The following is a 6,000-nucleotide window of genomic DNA, read 5'->3' as shown; positions in this document are numbered from 1 at the left end:
TTTTCGACGACACAACGGGCATTGCAAATGGTAACATTCATGGTAAGAGTGTTTGGCAAGGAGTTAAGTGGATCGGGGCATACTCGATTTGGAAATCTAGGAACGATTCGGTGTTCTCAAGGAAGGAATGGAACGCATCACAAGTCTTCTCTAGCGTTCAATTGTCATCATTCGAATGGATTTCAAGAAGATCTAAAAAGCTCTCAATCGATTGGAGTCAATGGCTAATCAATCCGAGTTCCTATCTAAACAATCGATCCGGCATAGGCTAAAATCTAAATGTTTTTAGTAGATATTCAAATGTATATATTTGTATAGTCTAGGGACTCGATCGATCATCATCACTGTAATCCGAGTTTTATGTGTATAATACAAATTTTGCTTTTCAAAAAAAAAAAAAAAAAAAAAAAAAAAATTTACTAGTTGATCGAGTCATCGAACCGCAATAATCTGCACGGACAACTATATACATGATGATTTAGATCTTATCCAATTAATGGTTTAGAATATTTAGCTCCTTATATACATTTGCTTAAAAAATTGATCACCTAGAAAGAAACATAAGCATATCAAATATCAATATCAAATGTATATTATCTGAAAATTTGAATTTGCAGTTATATTCAAAATGCTTGTTTCAGACATGTTGGTCCATGACATTATGTTGTATAAATTGAGCAAGCTAGGTTGGGCCAAAAAGTTATTTTTGTTGGTGGGTGGTTTCATTCAAAGCCTCTTCTCATTGAACTTTTTCTTTGATATTTGTTGATATTAACGTATATTTTTTTAAGTATAACATAATAATGATAAAACGGATCCGAAGATCAAATATGTACAACTGATACAATGAAATTAAAACGGATTCTAGTCAAACTAAACAAACCTAAATAAAACAGCCTGGCCGACAGATCGAGAGAGCACGTTTAACTATGAAGTAAAACAAGACTAAACTATAACACATAAAATCAAACTACATTCTTTTTTTCTTTTCTTTTTTTGAAAGGCAATGCCTCAAAGTGATGTTGGTAGAGATTGAACATGGGTCTTCTTTAGAAATTCATAAAGAATCAACCAGTTAACCACCTCTTTGGGGTTAATCAAACTACATTCTATGTAAAATAGTTTACTATAAATGAGTTAGACCATGTTGTCTTGTATGTATTTTAAAAAAGGTGAGCGACAGGTTTTGCCTTGATGTTTATTACTCCCTTTTGAGGCTTACTATAAAGTGTAAACGTCCTAAGTGGATTATCATGCGACAGTTTTCGACTCTTACACAGTCATCCTAATATAGATTGCTTGTGAAGTTAGAACTTAATTTTTTTCTGATTTAATGTGAAAAAAGGACGTGTGATTCATATACTATTGTTTAGTGTGTAATTTAATTAAATTAGATGACTTATCTAACATTTTATACAACTTTGTACACGGAAAGAAATGTATGTAGCAACAAATACAACTGGATGCAAAGACCGAAAATTTGTTAAAATCAAAACATAGAAAAGGTGCTAATGATGGAAAACTTTTCTTGCCTAACTTTCTGAAAGCGTATTAGACGTACACGAGGGTGTTTATATACACGTATTTTAATTCAAAATATAAATTGTTTACATGATAAAGTTCTTAATTTCATTATTTGTATAAGGAAGGAGTTCTCTAAGATTATTTTGTTGAAGGTGTGAAGAATTTGATCAAAAGAACAATGCGTGACTTGGTGAACAAGGCTTGACTTGGTGAACAAGCCGTAGGGAGCTTGACTTGGTGAAGAAGTCGTAGAGATTTTGTTGCCTTAATTAAATCTTCTAGTAGGAATGGAGTATGGAGCAAGTAATAGATATTTATGGAATGTCTTTTGCTTGAAGGACAAGTTTAACTCTTCCTATAAATTGTAACCCCTAGCCTCATTGTAATGTGTGCACAAAATTAATAGTAGAAAATCTCTGGTTTGCGCCCGTGGAGTAAACCCTTCTCCGTGTTTTGGAGTTGGGATATAACCACGTTAAATACCCGTGTCGTTTGTACTTTATTTATCGTTATGCTTTAATTATTCGTTTATCGTTTGTGGGTTAGTGATTCGCATAAATCACTTGTCTTATTAGGGCCTACCGAATTCCTAACAAGTGGTATCAGAGCTTCAAGGTTCGAAGACGGGCACGATGGCGATTTGAAAGCAAGATATTCGATATGTTTGATGATTCGGGTGTTCATCAACGTTAGATTAAACGACATGGTTGTGTGTTTTGCAACTTGTGTCGAGATATCGAAGATTTGTTGCTGAAGACAAAGAAGAGATTTTCGGGAAGATCCGGGTATCGAATCTAAGTTATCATTACTTGCGGTCCCGTTTGAGGGAATAATGAACTTTTCAAAATTCGGATTCTACTGCGCAGCTGGAGAAGAAAAATCACTTCGGGTTCGTTAACAGTTGGATCGTCTTGAAATTGTTACTGAAGGTGCTGGAGTCATAGATATAGTAGCTATAAAAATTTGAGGAAGATCGAACCTTTAGATCTCGAGATATAATTTTTCGAAGTTGCTGCCATTCAGGTTTAACCTATTTTGTTTCGGAGCTGTTAGAGGAGAAAAATTATTACGGGTTCGTTAACCGTCGGATCGCCTTGAAAATTTTACTGTAGATGTTAGACTTGTAGATATAGTTGTGTTCAAAATTTGACAATGATCGGACCGTTAGATCTTGTGTTATGTTTTTTCGAAGTTGCAGTCGTTTGGGTTTAGAGCTTCTGTAAGAGAAATTTCATAGAGTATTCGTCTACCGTTGGATCGACTTGAAACTTCGACTGTACGTTTCAGAGGTATTGATCTAAGCGTGGTAAAACTTTGGTGATGATCGGACCGTTGGATCTTGAGATACAATTTTTTAAGTTGCGGTAGTTTTATGAGAGAGTTCCGGTTTTGATGTTGCGAGTGGCGAGACGATTTGTTTTGCGAATCTTCGAGCGATAAAGGCTGTGATTTTTCAGAGATGTAGGTTTGTTACGGAAGCCAAAATATATTCCGGATGTGATGGACGGCGCTGTGGGCGCACCTCTCAACGCGTGTGCGTTCCCTTGGTAACCTCGAGTTGATCCTGAAGTCTTGTATCGAAATCTCACTGGTCCGCACATAGACAGTTTGAGAGTTCCATTTGGCGGCGGTAAAGGTTGGATCCGAACTATCGTTGGTAGGGAGACCCATATGGATTTGGGTTTTGAGGGGAGGTTTGTTATGGAGCAAACAATAGTCATACATCGAATATGGGGTAGAAACAAATGTGTGCTTAAAAGGTGGTTTCTCTCTAGTTTTGGCAGTAAGGTAGCAAACAATGGGACATTCGTTTGGAAATCGAAAGTAGGAGTTATCGATAAGGTTGGATACTCGCAGGTTGTAGTATGGATGTGTGGATAACGCAACGTGACATTTGCAGCATGTCAACGGTTGGCTTAACCCCTTGGTTGGCACACGCGGTTGTGCACCCTCAGTGGATGAGTTGATCTTGGAGCCTTGTACCATAAGTAGACTTGATGTGGTCCCATTCAAGTTGTGTTCCGAGGTTGCGGCAACTACTAAAGAAGGTTGGATCTTGACTATCATTGGAGGGATGCCGAGTTGAACTTGGGTTTGAGGGGAGGTTTGTTATGGTGCAAACCAAAGTCCAACATCAGATTATTGAACGGGTCGACTAATGTATTTAGTCGAATATTCTATAGTATATGAAATATGTGGGCGGGGTTAGAGCTTCTCTCACTAAATAAATTGGTTTGAAGTTGTCGGAAAGAACGTGTTCGACTGTGGCTCGGGTTTGGTTGATGGTTTGTTCAACAAAGCGAGCGGTTTTCTTCCGGGTGACCAATTAGGAATCTTTAGGTGATGGTAGAAGTGGATAATCTTGTAAGTCCTGGAACTTGAGCTTTCTAGAGGGTGTCGGGAATTCGATGGGAGTTTGGTAACCGACGGAAGTACTGAGCTAGTGGGAGTTTGACGACTAATGGGAGTTATGGAGACGATTATGCAACGTGGGTATCTGGCATTCACATGATTAGTGCGTATAACACTAGGGTACTTGGATGCTGCAAACATACCCTCGAATGGCAAATAGATTTGCAACTGACACGGGGAACAAACCAGATTCTTCTCGGGTTGTCACGGTTTTATTTCTTACTCATACAGTGGGAGCGTGCTTGGGATGAGAAGATGGAGTTTGTGAAATTCATAGCTATGAGGAGGTCAGTGTACCAGCGAGAAAGCGGAAAGTTGAAAAGGTGGTAGATTTCGAGGTTGTTCTCACTGGAGCCTTGATGAAGAGTCTACAAAGACGTCTGTTGAATTTTCTGATTGCGGGTAAAAGGAAATCATAGATAGACGGGAAATCCTGTATGAGGGTGATCATTGACATGTGTGTTCGGGATTGGACATGTCTAGAGTGATCGTGAGGCGGTGTAGTCTCATGAAGAATCCTATAATTGAAGAGTTGCATACTTCAATTGATCTTCTTGTGTAAGAAGATGATGGTGCAAGAAACCGAGAGTACCCAAGTTAGTAACTGGAGATCGGGTTGAAGCTTAGCGGTTTTGATATCGAAAGACTTTCTTCCCTCTGGTGTGGAAGAGCGGCGTAACCCGGATGTTTGATTCCGGCATTATCAAAAGTCGTAGCTGAGAGGAGATCGGGAGTTGCTATGGGTATTTGAACAACATTGACAATTGAGGCGGTTATTGATTTCTAGTTTAGACAAGTAGTGTTAAAGACCTTGTATCGAAAGTCTACTCATTCGACGTATGTGATGAGTGTGCGTGTCCCAAATGGAGTTTGGCGGTATAATGGTGGTTTGACGTTCTTGGTCAGAAATGGAGATTGATGTTCGGGTTTGTTCAAAATCTTCAAGTGGGAGATTGTTGAGTAGTGAAGAGTTTACTCAAAGTCTTCAAGTGGGAGATTGTTGAAGGTGTGAAGAATTTGATCAAAGGAACAATGCGTGACTTGGTGAACAAGGCTTGACTTGGTGAACAAGCCGTAGGGAGCTTGACTTGGTGAACAAGTCGTAGAGATTTTGTTGCCTTAATTAAATCTTCTAGTAGGAATGGAGTATGGAGCAAGTAATAGATATTTATGGAATGTCTTTTGCTTGAAGAATAAGTTTAACTTGTTGGACAAGTTTAACTCTTCCTATAAATTGTAACCCCTAGCCTCAATGTAATGTGTGCACAAAATTAATAGTAGAAAATCTCTGGTTTGCGCCCGTGGAGTAAACCCTTCTCCGTGTTTTGGAGTTGGGATATAACCACGTTAAATACTCGTGTTGTTTGTACTTTATTTATCGTTATGCTTTAATTATTCGTTTGTCGTTTGTGGGTTAGTGATTCGCATAAATCACTTGTCTTGTTAGGGCCTCCCGAATTCCTAACATATTTGTCTTTAAGACCGCTTGTAGCGGTTGCATTCAACGGCGTAGGAGGGTGAGGTGGCTCCAAGCGCCGCCCTCTTCTAGTCTTCTTTCGGTATCAAGGCGTTGGGAGGTGCTCAAATGGTGGCGTTCCTGGGATTTCAACGAAATGGCAACATAGTTGTTTACAATTTTATAAATTTTATAATATTTTAAAAATATTATTTTTATCCATTTTAATACCTAACCCAATTATATTTTACCACATCATCACAATACTCTTAACCCACACCAAAAACTCACACCACCACTATTCCACATAAAATAACCACACATCCTAATCATCAAAAATGTACAAAAAGCAACCCACACCACCCACTCACGCCCCCTACCACTACAAATAGTCTAAAAAATTTCAATAAACATATTTTATTTGGAAATTATAAATAAACTACTAACTTCAAGAAAATAACTATCATCAACCAATAAAGTGTAGACCTACTTTTTTTTGCATAAATTTACTTCTTAATGACATGCTTGTTTGATTCTTAAAAACAACTTTAAGGGCTGTCATGAAAAACTCTTAAAATGATATTTGTGATGACTCTCTTAAAAGATGT

Source organism: Rutidosis leptorrhynchoides, chromosome 4 (assembly GCF_046630445.1).
Source record: "Rutidosis leptorrhynchoides isolate AG116_Rl617_1_P2 chromosome 4, CSIRO_AGI_Rlap_v1, whole genome shotgun sequence".
In the NCBI taxonomy this organism is placed as follows: Eukaryota; Viridiplantae; Streptophyta; class Magnoliopsida; order Asterales; family Asteraceae; genus Rutidosis; species Rutidosis leptorrhynchoides.
This window is presented reverse-complemented; position numbering follows the sequence as displayed.